A 20164-nucleotide genomic window follows, 5' to 3' on the forward strand; every position below is an offset into this window, starting at 1 on the left:
AGTCCGCTCCAATAGCTGAACGGTCAGCGCGTTGGAATGCCACGCACGGGGGCCCTGGTTCGATTCCCGGCTGGGGTAGGAGATTTTATCCCCTCAGGGATTGGGTGTTGTGCTGTCTTCTTCCCCCACTGTCAACGCGCAAGTCGCCCAATGTGGCGTCTAACTCAATAAGACTTGCACTTGGCGGCCGAACTTCCCACCTGGAACTTCCGGGCCACTGACGCCATTCGATCAGTTCCATTTTTCCTTCCTATGAGTCGCTTGTTAATGATCTTTGTGGTCACTGAAGCACCAGCTGCGCGTAGCATCGATGATAATGGTGAATCCGGGGCTCTGAGTGCCTTTCTGACGATTGCTCGGTCCCCACGTTCTACCGTCTCTTCAGGTCGACCGCTTCCTTCTTGATGCGGTGTTCGGCTATGGTTCACCCATCCCTACCAACATCGTCGAAGTGCCATAGCTTTTATTCAAATGGCGAGTGATTCGCCGATTACTCCAACTAGCTTCTTTGAGCCCAGCTACAAGTCGTCTCTCAAATGTTGGCACCTGCGTATATTGTTCAAAAATGGTTCAAATGGCTCTGAGCACTATGGGACTTAACTTCTGAGGTCATCAGTCCCCTAGAACTTAGAACTACTTAAACCTAACCAACCTAAGGACGTCACACACATCCATGCCCGAGGCAGGATTCGAACATGCGACCGTAGCGGTCGCGCGGTTCCAGACTGTAGCGCCTAGAACCGCTCGACCAACCCGGCCGACGCGTATATTGTCCACGCACCTATCTGGGAGGCGTATTTGCTGTCCAACTGAGTGAACGGAATGCAATTCGCAAAGACTTTATGTCCATCGAGATACCCCCTGTTTATTATCCCTGCAATCTGCACGATGAAGTTGCGGTTCAGCCTCACAAATTTATCCATCTTCAGCCAAAGTTTACAATTTTGCATTTTCCGACGACAACTGTATGACCAATTTGCGTAACACCTTCGTGGTGCGTATTTTTGGTTTTTGTTTGGTTTTTTTAATTTATCTTAGATTATATATGTCGTCCTTTTCCCTCTAGCACTTGCGAAAAATGAACTCCCAAATCTTTCCGCGTGAGCTCTGTTTTCTCTTATTTCATTAGGATGGCCATTTCTCCTTACGTAAGTGATGGCCAACAAAATATTTTCGCATTCGGAGGACAAAGATGGTGATTGAAATTTGATGAAAAGATCCCGCCGCAACAAATAAATGCCTTTGTTTTAATGATAACCACTCCAAATCGCTTATCGTATCAGTGACACTCTCTGCACTAATTCGCAATAAAACAAAACGAGCAGTCCTTCCTTTGAACTTTTCTGATCTCCTCTATTATCCTCATCTCTTAAGGATCCCGTACCACTAAGAGGATGGACAAGCGTGGTGTAGGTTGTCTCTTTTGTAGATAGGTTGCATTTTGTAAGTGTTCTACCAACAAAAACGCAGTCTTGGTTCGCCTTTCCTAAAACATTTTGAGTGTAATGGTTCTATCTTAGCCGGCCGCTGTGCCCGTGCGGTTCTAGGCGCTTCAGTCTGGAACCGCGTGACCGCTACGGTCGCAGGTTCGAATCCTGCCTCGGGCATGGATGTGTGTGATGTCCTTAGGTTAGTTAGGTTTAAGTAGTTCTAAGTTCTAGGGGACTGATGACCACAGATGTTAAGTCCCATAGTGCTCAGAAACATTTGAACCATTTTTTGGCTCTATCTTAAGTTGTCCATTATTTTAATCCCAACGTCTTTAGTTGAATCGGTAGCCCTGAAATCTGTGTGGCTTATGAATTGAATTGTTTGGGGAAAGAGACCAAACAGCGAGGTCATCGGATTAGGGAAGGACGGGGAAGGAAGTCGGCCGTGCCCTTTCAAAGGAACCATCCCGGCATTTGCCTGGAGCGATTTAGGGAAATCACGGAAAACCTAAATCAGGATGGCCGGACGCGGGATTGAACCGTCGTCCTCCCGAATGCGAGTCCAGTGTGCTAACTACTGCGCCACCTCGCTCGGTATATGTGGCTTATCGTGTCTTTATTAGCACTCATGTGGAAGTCCTTACACATTATTGTTTAGGGTTAACTGTCACTCTTCGCATCACACGGAGGTCTTACGTAATTCATTTAGCAATTCTATTTGATCTTCTGATGACTTTACTAGACAACTTAAGAGGGCTGATCAGATTGGCTCCTACATCGTTTATATAGATTAAGAACATGAGAAGGCCTATAGCACTATAGCAGGTATTTCTGTTTCACTATGTGACTTCCCCCCGGTTACCATGATCTGTCACCTTTGTGACAGCAAATCACGATTCCAGTCGCGCAACAGAGACGATACTCCGTATGCAAGAAATTTGATTAGAATACGCTTGTGAGGAACGGTATCAGAAACCTTCTGGAAATCTAGAAATATGGAATGAACTTGAGATCCCCTGTCGATAGCAGTCATTACTTCGTGTGAATAAAGAGCCAGTTTCACAAAAATCATATTTTCTGTCCTTGCTTGTTATGTGTCAATAGATCGTTTTCTTCGAGGTATTACGTACATAACATTCGAACACGGCTTATGTTCCAAAATACTAATGTGCAGATATTTTCAGTGCAATACACATACGAAGTTAAACGGAGATAAGAAATCAATTACTCTGTAATGAGTCAAGGATCCATCACATCAAAATGCTTAGAAAATATCACTGAAAAACCTCCGAAATTTTGCCGTTTCAACTTTATAGGCCACAAGGAGCTCATCACTAGTGCATACATAGCTCGTCATGACGTCGAGTGTAGAAAAGAGAGCCAGCCGCAGTGGCCGAGCGGTTCTAGGCGCTTCAGTCCGGAACCACGCGGCTGTTACGGTCGTAGGTTCGAATACTGCCTCGGGCATGGCTGTATGTGATGTCCTTAGGTTAGTTAGGTTTATGTAGTTCTAAGTTCTAAGGAACTGATAACCTCAGATGTTAAGTGCCATAGTGGTGAGAGCCATTTTTAGCAGGAAAGAGATCGGCAGTCTTGCTTTCTACGCGGCCACTGCAGTGTAATGCCGTGACAGTGACCAAAAGACGAAACAGTCATTATGGGTGGAAAAAATGGATCATCAGACGGAGGAAATGTTGACATTTCTTCGGTAAGAATTTGTTTTGAAAGTCTAATGTATTAAATTTAAATAAATGTAAAAAAATATTATTTTTCGGTGTAATTAATCGTCTCGATTTATTCATAAATCCCATCTTCCCTGTTTATGAGTCATGGTTCTCCTGTCTGTCACGCATGTCTCCAGAAAATGAAGGCATCAAAAACCGTATCTTTTGGTACATAAATATCATCATCGTATCTTTGAGGCTGGAGTAGCGTGTCCTTCTCGGCAGTACTGAGAACGAAGGCTTTTTCATTCACTTTTTAACTACTTCTACTATCCTTTGAGGTCTCCACTATTTCAAAAGCATTGCATATATAGATTAGCCTTGGACTAGCCTTTGCAGCCTTGGACTAGCCTTTGCTCTCACGTTGAAAGCCACTGCTTTTGTCCAAACTTTTCGGTTGAAACACTCAGGTGGTCTACGCACAAAGTTATGATGTACTCACTCTCTGCCTTCTCTTTTCCTGTTATCACTTGGCCCATAAGCTTCATTCCGTTTTGGTGCGTGAGTAAAAGCTACGATTTCTATCGGCAACACTCGTTTATCATCGGATGTACATTTATGCGTAATTATAGAATTCATATGAGAATTTACACCTGCACAAATTTCCGTGGGCACTAGCTGCTTGCAGCTTTTGCACGAATATACAAGGGAGCGCACGAAACAGTACAAAGTCACGCATGCATGTAATTTATGCTCAGGCGGCAGATTTCCCCATTCTAGTCGGGCAGACACGCGTCTGATTGTTGAAAGTTCATTCGCATTTCCCTTTCCGTTCGCACTATGGCCGAGTCATCGAGTGAGAAACACATGGAATTAGTTTTTGGTTGTTTGATTCCGCAAATATGAAGACAGAGTGAACCGAGATGATTGTCTCCAGTTCCTCACAAATGTTACGAAAAGCGCCACCTGGAAGTAACAGAGGCAGCCTTGAAGAAAAACAAAAATCCTTCGATTGTACTCCCGACGGGTACACTACGAATATGCGACTGAAAACGTAGTCATTCTGGGGCCCTTGATATGAGGCAGCCGTTTTGGTTTTTATACTAGCCACTTCCCTTCATTCCGGTTGGGAGAAGAGGGAAGTGCTGGTGGAGAAACTTGCACTGTAACATCGGATAGAAAGGAAAGCTTTCAGCATTGCTAACATGTTTTCCAGTCAAAGCTACAAGATTGTGTCGGAGCTCCCATATCGCTTCAGAACGACATGCAACAACCTGCCATTCTTATTTATAGTTTGGAAGCCTGAAGTAAACGAAAAAGTAGTTCCAGTGATCTAGTTCAACGCTTTTGACAAAGTAAGTTCCCCTTATCTCTCTCTCTCTCTCTCTCTCTCTCTCTCTCTCTCTCTCTCTCACACACACACACACACACACACACACACATACAAACAAACACGCACCAATACTGAAGGAACTAGACTCCTACACCGGGCGATCAAAAAGTCAGTATAAATTTGAAAACCTAATAAACCACGGAATAATGTAGATAGAGAGGTAAAAATTGACACACATGCTTGGAATGACATGAGGTTTTATTAGAACAAAAAACAAAACACCCCATATTGCTAGACGCGTGAAGATCTCTTGCTCGCGTCGTTTGGTGATGATCGTGTGCTCAGTCGCCACTTTCGTCATGCTTGGCCTCCCAGGTCCCCAGACCTCAGTCCATGCAATTATTGGCTTTGGGGTTACCTGTGGTCGCCAGTGTATCGTGATCGACCGACATCTCTAGGGATGCTGAAAGACAACACCCGACGCCAATGCCTCACCATAACTCCGGACGTGCTTTACAGTGCTGTTCACAACATTATTCCTCGACTACAGCTATTGTTGATGGATGATGGTGGACATATTGAGCATTTCCTGTAAAGAACATCATCTTTGCTTTGTCTTAATTTGTTATGCTAATTATTGTTGTTCTGATCAGATGAAGCGCCATCTGTCGGTCATTTTTGGACGTTTGTATTTTTTTGGTTCTAATAAAACCCCATGTCATTCCAAGAATGTGTGACAATTTGTACCTCTCTATCTACATTATTCTGTGATTTATTCAGTTTTCAAATTTATACTGACTTTTTTATCACCCGGTACATGTAAATGTGTTATCCTTGCAGCACTGCCATTCCACAGTGTTGCATCTATAGAAATAAACACGTATGCCGTATTCTTGTTAAGTGTCAACTAAGTGTTCTGTTTACCAGTGAAAGACTCGTTAACTGCTTTTCTTTTATCCGCCTGGTAGTCGTTTCCTCCGCCGCGCGGGCAGCTGTCCTACCAGGAGGATGTTCGTAAATGGCTCTCATCAAAATAGGCATGTTTTCCTTGTATGGCCTGTACTGTTTACCAAGGAGCTAAACGTCGCCTCCACAGCGTCTGGAGGCGCCAACCTCACCGGCGGGCAACGTGCCTGTCGTAGCAGAGAGCGCATTCGGCAGGACAACTACACTCCTGGAAATTGAAATAAGAACACCGTGAATTCATTGTCCCAGGAAGGGGAAACTTTATTGACACATTCCTGGGGTCAGATACATCACATGATCACACTGACAGAACCACAGGCTCATAGACACAGGCAACAGAGCATGCACAATGTCGGCACTAGTACAGTGTATATCCACCTTTCGCAGCAATGCAGGCTGCTGTTCTCCCATGGAGACGATCGTAGAGATGCTGGATGTAGTCCTGTGGAACGGCTTGCCATGCCATTTCCACCTGGCGCCTCAGTTGGACCAGCGTTCGTGCTGGACGTGCAGACCGCGTGAGACGACGCTTCATCCAGTCCCAAACATGCTCAATGGGGGACAGATCCGGAGATCTTGCTGGCCACGGTAGTTGACTTACACCTTCTAGAGCACGTTGGGTGGCACGGGATACATGCGGACGTGCATTGTCCTGTTGGAACAGCAAGTTCCCTTGCCGGTCTAGGAATGGTAGAACGATGGGTTCGATGACGGTTTGGATGTACCGTGCACTATTCAGTGTCCCATCGACGATCACCAGTGGTGTACGGCCAGTGTAGGAGATCGCTCCCCACACCATGATGCCGGGTGTTGGCCCTGTGTGCCTCGGTCGTATGCAGTCCTGATTGTGGCGCTCACCTGCACGGCGCCAAACACGCATACGACCATCATTGGCACCAAGGCAGAAGCGACTCTCATCGCTGAAGACGACACGTCTCCATTCGTCCCTCCATTCACGCCTGTCGCGACACCACTGGAGGCGGGCTGCACGATGTTGGGGCGTGAGCGGAAGACGGCCTAACGGTGTGCGGGACCGTAGCCCAGCTTCATGGAGACGGTTGCGAATGGTCCTCGCCGATACCCCAGGAGCAACAGTGTCCCTAATTTGCTGGGAAGTGGCGGTGCGGTCCCCTACGGCACTGCGTAGGATCCTACGGTCTTGGCGTGCATCCGTGCGTCGCTGCGGTCCGGTCCCAGGTCGACGGGCACGTGCACCTTCCGCCGACCACTGGCGACAACATCGATGTACTGTGGAGACCTCACGCCCCACGTGTTGAGCAATTCGGCGGTACGTCCACCCGGCCTCCCGCATGCCCACTATACGCCCTCGCTCAAAGTCCGTCAACTGCACATACGGTTCACGTCCACGCTGTCGCGGCATGCTACCAGTGTTAAAGACTGCGATGGAGCTCCGTATGCCACGGCAAACTGGCTGACACTGACGGCGGCGGTGCACAAATGCTGCGCAGCTAGCGCCATTCGACGGCCAACACCGCGGTTCCTGGTGTGTCCGCTGTGCCGTGCGTGTGATCATTGCTTGTACAGCCCTCTCGCAGTGTCCGGAGCAAGTATGGTGGGTCTGACACACCGGTGTCAATGTGTTCTTTTTTCCATTTCCAGGAGTGTATTTTGATATGCCAGGTCACGTGCCCTGGGCCTAGAGGGAGTCCAAGTACCTCTGAATGTGCAATAAATAAATAAAGTGAAACTGTCTCCCAAACCGTCACTCCAGAAGTAAAGACGATCGCTCTTCGGCACACACATGACAAAAAAAAAAGTAGTGCTAAGTCAACTACGCCCTACGCCTCAAGTCGACAATTCTGGCAGTTCAGTCCCAGCGCCACAAGTAGGCAGTACCACCACTTCCCTCTCGTCGCTCTACGCTTTCGGCACCGACCCATTCCGTCTTGAGCCTCACCAGCAGCACGTCAGCCATTACACGCCAACAGCACCGGCCCAGATCCAAGATGCTACTCCAGGCGGATGTAAAATGAATGCGCGCAACGGAAAATACTGAATGCAAAAAATCAAGATTTGGCCCTGTCTGACTACCTCTTGAAGCAGATCTTACGATCTCCTAATTGTGATATTATTTTCTCCTCCTTGCTCTTTAACATATAAATTACATCCTAAACATAAATGAATTATTAAAAGAACTAGTAACTAATAAATGATAAATGTTGTTTCTGCTTATACATTTATTGTACATTAAAACCCCTTTTTATTACTAATGCTTATATTTTCTAACTAATATTACTGATCAGGTGCCCAAATCTACCCCTTTTTATGGCTAAGCGATCTAATATAAATAACGCGAGATGACTTACATCATCTACGTACCAAATACTAGAAGACACTACTTTCAAAGATGATCTACAGTGGTGTGCAACCTCAGTGGAAATCAAATTTACGTGATCACAGCTGTTTAGCCTTATGGCCCTAATAAGCTGAAGTACTTGGGAATATCACCATATGTACTGCATCCAGTGCGTCGGAGTGATGGTTCTCGAACACGTCTGCAACGATGGAAGAACTCCAGCCACAAAATAAACTCTTTCAAACACTAGGACGGCAGAAGGCGGTCCTCTGTCCAGTATACTGTCTTCTCCCCTCTGTGTTCTACAGACAAGAAACGCAAGCTCCCAGCCACAAGGACAGAATTCAGATAACGTCTCTACGTGAGTATAGACGTGCTCTCAATCACTGAACGCTGCATACTCAACGACGACTCCCTACCCGGAGGCGAAGTCGAGAATTGTATAAGTTCGCAACAGTACAGTGCGTAACCGTTCTAACTATAAAATCTCCTGAGAGCAAAGACAGCAAGTCCGTCTGTACCAAAAAAAGCTGGTACTGAGTGACCATCAAACACAGGCGCTCAAATCGGAAGACCTCTTTCTCTCCACTGCTGGCTTCCCAACAAAGCTCGCCTCCCCTCTCTCGTAACTGCAGAAGGCGAATCATATCCTCGAAACCACGGAATTCTTCCGAACGCCGACCAACCATATTTTAGTCTTTTGTCGTCCAGCGCGGAAAGTTTGCGAGGAAGTACCTATCCCCGTTAATTAGGAATTCATACAATGGTACGCTTCTCAGAGTAAAAATCCAAACACACACACACATGCCCGAGGGAGGACTCGAACCTCCGCTGGGACCAGCCGCACAGTCCATGACTGTAGCGCCACAGACCGCTCGGCTAATCCCGCGCGGCTTACAAGGTGTATGTGACAATGTCAGTCTTCTTTAAATACTGATATATACAATGTACAGCCTATCAAATGATACAAAATTCCGGTTGTAAATCACAGCAAAGTATGTAGATGAGTGCTTGTAAGGTGAGAAATTATAGCCACCTTACACAGTAACGTCCCAACTCTTACACACTGCCGCCGACCGCTTTGGCCGTGCGGTTCTAGGCGCTTCAGTCTGGAACCGCGTGACCGCTACGATCGCAGGTTCGAATCCTGCCTCGGGCATGGATGTGTGTGAGGTCCTTAGGTTAGTTAGGTTTAAGTAGTTCTAAGTGACTGATGACCACAGATGTTAAGTCCTATAGTGCTCAGAGCCATTTGAACCATTTGAACCTTACACACTGCCGCCTACCACGACTCTAGGGTTTGTCGAGTAGGCACATCGCAGACAACTTCATAGGAGAGGCAGTTCTGTTGTATGTAGTTATGTGGATATTTATCGAAGGACATTATAATTGACTTCTGGTGTTGTTAATAAACAGTTGATCTTTTAAAGAGTCGTCGATTACTCGTCAGTACGAGGATACTTTAGCTTTTAAACTTATCACAATATGGCTATTCAGAAATTTTACCAGAGGGCGACAAACTTCTGGAATAAATTACATATCCATTCAGTAGATACCTTCACTTGGAACACCAAGCCGGGGTAATTGTCCCCGGTAGCAAGAAACCGAAGTAGCAGCGCTGTTACCGGCATAATATATTCGAATTTTGTACTTCCCTTGACTGTCAGTATCCCAAGAAGGTGGAAGTATTACTTCGAAATTCGTCTCTGACATACAAGTAAAGATTCGACCTGTTCAGTACCCGACGCAGTAATTGGGATTCCCCACCCAGCCTGCGTATCGATATGGAGCAGATCACGCCGCGGCGGCAAGCATGTCACGTGGAGCCGTTCACTGGAGCGAGACGGCCTGCAATTACCGCGGCCCCACACTAGCCAAGCGGCCTTACAAGTCCACTCAAGCGTTAAGTACGCGCCACTGGTCAGCAGAGTTCGACCTTGCTGCCTGCACTACTTTTCTGAATCGGACTGCTCGCTGGACTGTTGGTACACACCGAACACTAGAAAGACGGAGTTTCTGACACTCACAAAACGGCGGAAAGGAGTCACTTTGACCCTACATAAAATGTTTTCCTATTTGATGTAAACAAGTGCTTTATTCTAGTGTGTTAATCGTTGCTTTTTCCGGGATGTAAAGATCATTATTTAACACGATAATTAATACGTTAATTACATATTTAAAATACTATCTTACCTATTTAGCGTTGCTGATAACAAGTTTCCTAAACTACAGAGTTTCATATACACACATCAAAAAAAGTTTTTCATCACCCCGGTTCCCAGACCTCCTGAAGATAGACGTTGACTGTGGATATTGTATAACAGACACTGTCCCTTTGATTGTTCAGAGATGTCACTAAACTCACCCAAAGATGTAAACAACCATGCATGAGCAGCGCCTATTAGACGGAGGGTGTCTGACAGCCGATCAGTTCCAGTCATTCCACCAGGAAGGAGGTACACGGCTTGTGTTGTCTGTAGTTCAGCCATGGCTAGACTTTTAATACTGCCGTTCGCTCGCGTCCGCATTGTTACTTTGTGCCAGGAAGCGCTCTCAACAAGGTAAGTGTCCAGGCGTTTCGGAGCGAACCAAAGCGATGTTGTTCGGACATGGAAGAGATACAGAGGGGCAGGAACTGTCGATGACATGCGTCGCTCAGTCCGCCCAAGGGCTACTACTGCAGTGGATGACCGGTACCTGATGATTATGGCTCGGACGAACCCTGACAGCAACGCCACCACGTTGAATAATCCTTATCGTGCAGCCACAGGACGTCTTGTTACGACTCAAACTGTGCGCAGTAGGCTGCATGATGCGCAACGTCACAAAAGACGTCCATGGCGAAGTCCATCTTTGCAACCAAGACACCGTGCAGCGCGGTACAGATGTGTCCAACAACATGCCGAATGGAGCGCTCAGGATTGACATCACGTTCTCTTCACCAATGAATTTCGCATACCCCTTCGACCAGACAATTGTTCGAGACGTGTTTGGAGGCAACCCGGTCAGGCTGAACGCCTTAGACAAACTGTCCAGCTTGTGCAGCAAGGTGGAGGTTCCCTGCTGTTTTGGGGTGGCATTATGTGGGGCCGACGTACGCCGCTGGTGGTCATGGAAGGCGCCGTAACGGCTGTACAATACGTGAATGCCATCTTCCGACTGATAGTGCCACCCTTTCGGCAGCATATTGGCGAGGTATTCGTCTTCATGGACGACAGTTCGCGACCCTATCGTGCACATCTTGTGAATGACTTCCTTCAGGATAACGACATCGTTCGACCAGAGTGGCCAGCATGTTCTCCAGATATGAATCTTATCGAACATGCCTGGGATGGATTGGAAAGGACTGTTTATGGACGACGTGACCGACCAAGCACTCTGAGGGATCTACACCGAATCGCCGTTGAGGAGTGGGACAATCTGGACCAATAGTGCCTTGATGGACTTGTGGATAGTATGCCACGACAAATACAGGCATGTATCAATGAAAGTGAACGTGCTACTGGGTATTAGAGGTACCGGTGTGTACAGCAGTCCGGACCACCACCTTTGAACGTCTCGGTGTATGATGGTAGAATAAACAATGTGTGGTCTTCATGAGCAATAAGAAGGGCGGAAATGATGTTTATTTTGATCTCTATTCCAATTTTCTGTACAGATTTTGGTATTCGTGGAACCGAGGTGATGCAAAAACTTTTTTTTTATGTATGTGTTAACTTTTAGTAGAAAATTATAGATTTTGTTAGTTACCATGTCCACCCTATACTTTGTTGCACTGTGGAATGTTGTGGTCCCAGTTTCTTCTCTCCTTGTTTGCTGATCGCTACTTCAGCGTGTAGTGTACTCACGAGGGGAGCCCACGACGTTTGGAACGCGGATTTACTGCACACTTCGTACAATCGTAGTACTCCATTAGGACAACAAAATGTGTAAACAGTAGCGCGTACTTCTCAAGCGTTATTGAGAAAATCGCAAGATAATTTCGATCGTCAAATATCATCAAATATATACACCTGTGCGTGGCGGTTTCTACCAGGAAGCTCTGGCAGTCGGGTGGTTAGCGTTCAAGCCCCGTAATCGCTGGGACGCTGGATCGGGTCCCGCTCGTCAATTTTTTTTTTCATTTCTAACACAGTCATTTTCTTTACTATTTATATTACAGTTGATGTAATGGGAAAAATAAGTGTAATCGGATGAACGTTTATTAAATTTACAATGTTATTTGGCAGTCTACAAATTTTTATTATCACAAATAATGTAATATTCATAACTACCGACTAGTATAGGGCTAAACGCATAAAGTGATACTGAAAATGTATGCTTGTCCGTGATTTGAGAAATCCCTTATACCTGGAAGGAGCCCGAAACGACTTGTTACCTCCAAGTTTTGACCGGCACAGACAGCTTTCGAAAGATGTACAATTAATCGTCGCTTTCGACATTATAAGTTGCGGGATGGTATTTTTCGTAAAAACATGAAAAACAAAGTTAAACGGCACCAGCTGCATTGAATAAATGCTAGTTTCCGCACACGCAAGGTCTTTTGAGGTTTTCCGTGGAAAAACAAACCTCGTTAACATTTTCAAAAACCTCTCTCTCAGCCGATAATTTGTAAGCAAACCATGCATTACGCAGCATTTCCTTAAATATCGGCGCTGATCATTGGTCGTGCAGTATCGAGTGTATTTTAATAGCGTCTTCACGACAAGAAATTTCTCGTTCTCTTTCGATTTAATACGAACAATTTTGAAGACACGGATAAGCATACATTTTCAGTATCACTTTATGCGTTTGTTCGTTTACTAGTCGATAGTAAATTATATCATTTGTGATAGTAAAAATTGTGGACTGCCAAATAACATTGTAATTTTAATAAAACTTCGTCAGATTACACGTATTTTTCCCATTACATCAACTGTAATATGAATAGTAAAGAAAATGACTGTGTTAGGAGTTAAAAAAAGAAAAACTGACGAGCGGAATTCGATCCAGCAACCCAGCGATTACGGGGCTTTGAACGCTAATCACATTTTTTTTAAATCTCATTTTGTTCGCTTTTGTTCGTTGTATCGGCTCGGGGCGGACGTCGTAAGACATCCGATTACGTTCGTTGATGATCGATTAACTTGTTTTGTTCGTTTTCTTTCGTTGTATTTGCTCGGGGCGGACGTCGCAAGACACTCGTGTCAATTCGTCAATGATCCATTAACTCAGTTTTTTTACTACAGAGGGCAGCTAACCCTCTGACCGAACACGCTGAGTTACCGTGGCGGCATCCTTTGCTGATGATGCTGTGGTCTATGGGAAGGCGTCGTCGCTGAGTAATTGTAGATGACTTAGACAAAATGTGCAGATGGTGTGATGAATGGTAGCTAGCTTTAAATGTAGAAAAATGTAAGTTAATGCAGCTGATCAAGAGAAACAAACCTATAATGTTAGAAAACAGTATTAGTAGCGAGGTGCAGGAGACACTCACGTCGATTAACGTAACGTTGCAAAGTAATGTCAAATGGAACGAGCACGTGAGGACTGCAGCACGGAAGGGGAATGTCCGACGTCGGTTTATTGGGAGAATTTTAGGAAAATGTGGTTCATCCGTAAAGGAGACCGCCTATAATACGCTGGGGGGACCTTGGACTGAAGGAAGACATCGAAGCAATTCAGAGAGACAGGCTGCTAGATTTGCTACTGCTAGATTCGAACATTGCGCGAGTATTACAGACATGCTTCGAGAACTCAAACGGGACCCTCTGGAGGGAAGGCGACGTTCTTGCCGAGGAACACTACTGACAAAATTTAGTGAACTGGTATTTGAGGCTGACTGCAGAGCGAGTTTAATACCACCAACGTACATTTCGCGTAAGATTAATGAAGATAAGAGACATTAGGGCTCGTAGACAGTCGTTTTTCCTTCCCTCTAGTTGAGAGTGGAACAGAAAAGGAAATCACTAGTGGTGGTGCAAGGTACCCTACGCCACGCACCCCGGTGTCTTGAGGATTATGTGTCGATGTAGAGGAATGACGCTATTATTTTTCATTCCTTGCTATACAGTCCTGATGAAGTCTGAGTGGCCAGTGTAACGCCGGGTGTTGGTGGAAAGTACGAAGGTTGTAACTTTAATAGTGACAACTATTTCTTTGCAGCTTGTACAAAATAGATACGTGTTTCAAAGTTTTATTGACCTTCAGAGTAGTCACCAGGATTGTCTATAACACGTTGCCAGCGATTGGAAGTTGTAGGATACTCTTAACAGTGCCAGTTGTGTTGACAGTTCGAGAGGCGTGGTCTAGTGCCCGAAGAATTTGTAGCAGTACTGAAGCGAATGTAGTGAAGTGTTTCCTTCAGATAGGAAATCGAGTTGAACTTACGAGGGTTTAAGTGAGGGGAGTGCAGTAGGTGGTATAGCACTTAGCAACCGCATCAGTCAAACAAATCAGTAAAAGCTTGCACTGCACGCGCTTGAGCATTGTCCTGCAAAATGATGGTCAGGTCCTGCAGTAAGTGTCATCACTCCTGTCCCTGTGCTGTTCATTTTTGAAACACAACCTACGACCAGCTTACAGACAGAAGTGATGCCACTTTCTGCAGGACCTGACCATCATATTGCAGGACAATGCTCAAGCGCGTGCAGTGCAAGCTGTTACTGATTTGTTTGACTGATTGGGGTGCCAAGTGCTATACCACGTACTGCACTCCCCTGACTTTAGCCCTCGTGAGTTCAACTCGATTTCTAAACTGAAGGAAACACTTCACGGAATTCGCTTCATAAGTGCTAAAAATTCATCTGGCAATAGACCGCGCCGCTCGAACTGTCAACACAACTGGCACTGCTAAGAGTATCCTCCGACTCCCACATTGCTGGCAACGGGTTATACACTATGCTGGTGACTACTCGAAAGGTCAGTAAAGCTTTTAAACACGTATCTATTTTGTACGAGCTGTAAATAAATCGTTGCCTCTATTGAAGTTCCAACCCACGTATTTCAGTCTTTGCCTTCTTTACTTCATCGGGATTTCAAGACGGATCTTGCCCATTGCGACAGCTAATGAATTCTTTTCCTTGAGCTAGTTAGCGAGCCGAAGAAACATGAAGAAGTTGTTTGTCGTCCGTTTCTTCAAAATGGTTCAAATGGCTCTGAGCACTATGGGACTTAACATCTGAGGTCATCAGTCCCCTAGAACTTAGAACTACTTAAGCCTAACTAACGTAAGGACATCACACACATCCATGCCCGAGGCAGGATTCGAACCTGCGACCGTAGCAGTCGCGTGGTTCCAGACTGAAGCGCCTAGAACCGCTCGGCAACACCGACCGGCCGGCCGTTTCTTCCTTGATTTAGAACGGCTTCATGAGATGCAGAACGATGTAATCTCCGAGTGGTTGCTTCTCTCTATGCATGTCCTCTTTACTGAGGTAAGGGAAACCTTTACACACTGCCTAGTCAGTTTACTTTGATCACGTTTCAGAAGACTCAATAACCACATATGGCAGCAGAGACCATTGCGAGACTGCAGGAACAGAGTCAGCGAGGTTCTGGAAGCTACCGACCGGCATGTGGGCCAATGCCGACCCTAGCGTTGTGGCCATCTGCGATAGGTTTCTTGGTAGTCCCACACACTCCATTGGGTTAAAATCCGGGGTGGCCAGGGGAGTATATTTACGAGGCGTTTTTTTTAAGTAAGTGCCGTTTTGAAATTTAAAAAAAGACGTGATAAGGTATCTCAATAATTTTATTTTTACATGAATGACTGTATCTTAATCTACGCACTGACCGCATTACAGTCTGATTTTTCCTTGTTTACGTTGTATACTGAGTGCTTAAGATGCCTCCGATAATCGTGAGTCCCGCCGACTGCGAAGTACGGGCTGTTATAAGATTTCTTAGTGCTAAAGGCCTGAAAGCGATCGATATTCATCGTGAGATCTGTGCAGTTTACGGAGAAAACATTATGAGTGATGGAATGGTAAGAAAGTGGGTGAGAGCATTTAAAGATGGTCGCAGAAATGTACATAATGAACAACGGAGTGGACGTCCTTCGTTCGTTAATGAAAGTTTGGTGCAGGAAGTGGACAATGAGGTGAGAGAAAACAGACGCTTTACGATTTCCTCCTTGCGGAATGACTTTCCTATTGTTTCTCGTAATGTTTTGTATGGCATTGTGACTGAGCACTTGAATTACCGAAAATTGTGCACACGTTGGGTACCGAAAATGTTGATGGATGTGCACAGAAACAAACGTTTAGACAGTGCATTGACTTTCCTTGAGCGGTACCACAACGACGGTGATGATTTCTTAAGCCAAATTGATACGGGCGATGAAACATGGGTGGCCTACGCCACATCAGAATCAAAGCAACAGTCCATGGAAGTTGAGCAAGGGCATCGTTTTGCTGCAACACAATGCCCGCCCGCATGTGGCGAATCAGACCAAAGATCTCATCACATCTTTTTGATGGGTAACTCTAGATCATCCTCCGTACAGCCCCGATCTTGCGCCCAGTGACTACCATCTGTTCCTGCACTTGAAGAAACACCTGGGCGGTCAGCGTCTTCAAGACGACGGCGAAGTCGAAACAGTGGTGATGCAGTGGTTAACAAGTCAGGCGGCAGACTTCTATGAGGAGGGTATTCAAAAACTGGTACAACGTTATGACAAGTGCATCAATATTGACGGAAATTATGTAGAAAAGTAGATTAAGGTACAGGCTTTCATGTAAAAATAAAATTATTGAGATATATTGGCACGTCTTTTTTAAATTTCGGAACGGTACTTACTTAAAAAAAAACGCCTCGTAACTCACATTGGTGCTCTTCGAACAACGCACATATGCTGTGAGCTGTGACGCATTGCATTGTCCTGCTGGTAGAGGCCATCGTACCGAAGAGAACAAACTGCATGGGGAAAATGTCCCAAAGAATAGACGCGTACTTGTGTTGATTGACTGTGCCTTCCAGAATGACGAGATCACCGAGGGAATGGCACGAAAACATTCCCCAGAACATAACGCTCCTCCTCTGGCTTGGACCCTTCCGACAATCGTTGCGGAGCCAAAAATGCCAATGGCCATCAGTCCGATGCACCATAAAATGTGATTCATCTGGAAAGGCCACCAATCGCACTCAGTAGACGTCCATTTACTGTCCTGGCGTGCAAATTCCAGCTTTCGTCGCCGATGCACAGCAAAATGGTTCAAATGGCTCTGAGCACTATGGGACTTAACATCGCAGGTCATCAGTCCCCTAGACTTAGAACTACGTAAACCTAACTAACCTAAGGACATCACACACATCCATGCCCGAGGCAGGATTCGAACCTGCGACCGTAGCAGCATCGCGGTTCCGAACAGAAGCGCCTAGAACCGCTCGGCCACAGCGGCCAGCTTGAACAGCAGACAGCATGGGTGCATGAACCAGGCGCCTGCTACAGAGGTCTATATGCAGTAACGTTCGCTGAACGGCCGTTGAGGAAACACTGTTGGTAGCCCATTGGTTCTTCTGGGGAGGTCAGTTGCTGAACAGTTGCACATCTATTCGCCTGTACACACCTCCGCAGCCATCGTTCACCCCTGTCTTCTATGGCTCTTGATGCAACACAGTATCCTCGGCTCCAGTTTTGGATAGTGCCATCTTGCCATGCCGGTGTTGTTTAACCACACTGGCACGTGAACAGTTAACAAAATTACCCGTTTCGGAATTGCTTCCACCTTTGACCCGAAAACCAATGATAATGCCCTTTGGACATCAGACAAATCGTTTCGCATCTGCATTACAACGACTGAGCTGTTTTCCACCTTCCACCTCCCCCCCCCCATCCCCCCCACACTCTGCCCGTATCGGCTTCGCTCGTTCTTTCCCGGAAGTACTCGGCACAGCGCGACATTTCATTTATCATTGCGGTGCGGCATTTTTCGGTCGGTACAACTCTCTTCAGTTCGGCAGAATCGTGGTATCGGAGCTGTTTACCTTCGGAGTAGGTATTAAAATCCATGGAGAAGAAATAAAAACTTTAAGGTTCGCCGATGACATTGTAATTCTGTCAGAGACAGCAAAGGACTTGGAAGAGCAGCTCAACGGCATGGACAGTGTCTTGAAAGGAGGATATAAGATGAACATCAACAAAAGCAAAACGAGGATAATAGAATGTAGTCAAATTACGTCGGGTGATGCTGCGGGAATTAGACTAGGAAATGAGACACTTAAAGTAGTAAAGGAGTTTTGCTATTTGGGGAGCAAAATAACTGATGATGGTCGAAGTAGAGAGGATATAAAATGTAGACTGGCAATGGCAAGGAAAGCCTTTCTGAAGAAGAGAAATTTGTTAACATCGAGTATGGATTTAAGTGTCAGGAAGTAGTTTCTGAAAGTATTTGTATGGAGTGTAGTCATGTATGGAAGTGAAACATGGACGATAACTAGTTTGGACAAGAAGAGAATAGTAGCTTTCGAAATGTGGTGCTACAGAACAGTGCTGAAGATTAGATGGGTAGATCACATAACTAATGAGGAGGTACTGAATAGGATTGGGGAGAAGAGGAGTTTGTGGCACAACTTGACAAGAAGGGACCGGTTGATAGGGCATATTCTGAGGCATCAAGGGATCACAAATTTAGCACTGGAGGGCAGCGTGGAGGGTAAAAATCGTAGAGGCAGACCAAGATATGAATACACTAAGCAGATTCAGAGGGATGTAGGCTGCAGTAGGTACTGGGAGATGAAGAAGCTTGCACAGGATAGAGTAGCGTGGAGAGCTGCATCAAACCAGTCTCAGGACTGAAGACCACAACAACAACATACTTCCGCTACTTGTTGGTGGTATGACGGACGTCCACAGGTCCACTGGCTGTTTCCACAAAAAGAGGCACTCTAGCTCCTTTATAAATGAATAAGAATGACAGAAGAGAGCGATGAGAAATCTCAATACATATTATGCAGTCGTATAAGCGACAGGTACTGCAATCAGCTAGGAAAAGATGTTTCAGCACCATGCAGAAATAATTTACAAATTTAGTTGACAGTGAAAGAGCAAAGAATTACACTGAATGCCAGATCTGATTCATTGTTCAGAACATCAAGAAGCCCTTTGTGCTAAATTTGCAAGGCACGTGATGAAATTGGTGATATGAATAGTAAAATTTCTAATGCCGCACGCATTATTGCACTGTCAGTTGCAAGTGTTTTCGACCAAATTGAAGGAAGAATAGGGAGACAATATATTATTGCAAAATAATTTTTCGATTTAAAACTAGCTGTTCTTGAATTTATGAAGGAAAAAAGTCAAGAACGAAAATTAGAACATCTGGAATGGATTGAAGACCTCGCACTTTAAGTTGACTTGACTGCACACTGCCCACAGTAAGACACTTTAAGGTGAGAATAACTCATTTCTGATTTGATGGGGGTGCATTTAAAAAGAAAATCGCGCTACAGAAAGGAGACACCTTTTGACAAACACAGCCCACTTCCCTGAGCTCACGCACATTATAGAAAACGCGAGGTTTTAAGAATTCATTCTGGCGTTGAAAAATTACAAAGATAGTTTCCTAAATGTTTTGAGGACACCATAAATCTCACATCTGTTTTCGAGAGGTTTTGCCGTTTCAGGGGAAGTGCCTCTGTGCACATGCAGATGTAACTGGTTGACCTGCAAGGAAATTATCGTTTTAATGAAAAATTCTTTTACGTTAAAACCGTCCAGGACGTCTACGTTGCTTTCCTCAGGGAAAGTTTCGACTTGTCTCTAATGAGGCCGCAAAATTGATACAATATTTTGATATATTAAGTACAAAAGATGGAGCTTTTTCGATTATGGAGCTAAATAAGTGACGATTACATGACAACCTGAGCGCAAAAATCTGTGAAACTGTCTTGAGTCTGGCCGTAGGCTGACAGTATGTACCAGATAAATATTATATTAGGTCTTCAGCACGGCAAAAATAATTAAACAATAACGAAAATTTGTTTTGTTTGTGATCTACATTGTTGAGAAGCGTGAAATATAAAACAAATTCGTATGCAATGCGACTGCACTGCTATTTAAATGCGCCGGGTTCACAGTTTCCCCCTCTCCCCCTGCCACGCACTCTGACAACTTGGCGCGGTGGTGGGGGTAATGTGCAGTAAGGTTGAGCGCTCGCACTGGGACACGGCTCATGAGCCGACATTTTGTCTGCCCCTGTTTAAATGTGACTGGATCGTCTATATACTATGTCGCTACGTCGTCAATAATCCAAAATTTGAGACCACATTTATCGGATTTTTTGAGTATGAATTGAGTGAAATTGTGTGAAACTGTATCTAGTTTTGTTTGACAACAGCTGTTGATCTATGCTAGTTTTTACCTGACCGTGGTATGAACGAATACTGTTTTCCATGAACTCTCTCCAAATTTCAGATACAAGAGAAAATTTGTTCACTGGAAGGCATTCAGCTCGGGTTAGATTTTTCATCAAAA

General features: G+C 45.3%; 1 protein-coding gene across 2 annotated transcripts in view; it reads left to right on the forward strand.

The window, feature by feature from the left end:
- The window catches only part of LOC126260932 (alpha-1,3-mannosyl-glycoprotein 4-beta-N-acetylglucosaminyltransferase A), an 815533-nt gene that overhangs the window by 307581 nt on the left and 487788 nt on the right, over positions 1 to 20164 (forward strand). The gene's annotated exons all lie outside the window — the stretch shown is intronic.

The sequence above is a fragment of the Schistocerca nitens genome, chromosome 5, assembly GCF_023898315.1.
Source record: "Schistocerca nitens isolate TAMUIC-IGC-003100 chromosome 5, iqSchNite1.1, whole genome shotgun sequence".
Classification (NCBI taxonomy): domain Eukaryota; kingdom Metazoa; phylum Arthropoda; class Insecta; order Orthoptera; family Acrididae; genus Schistocerca; species Schistocerca nitens.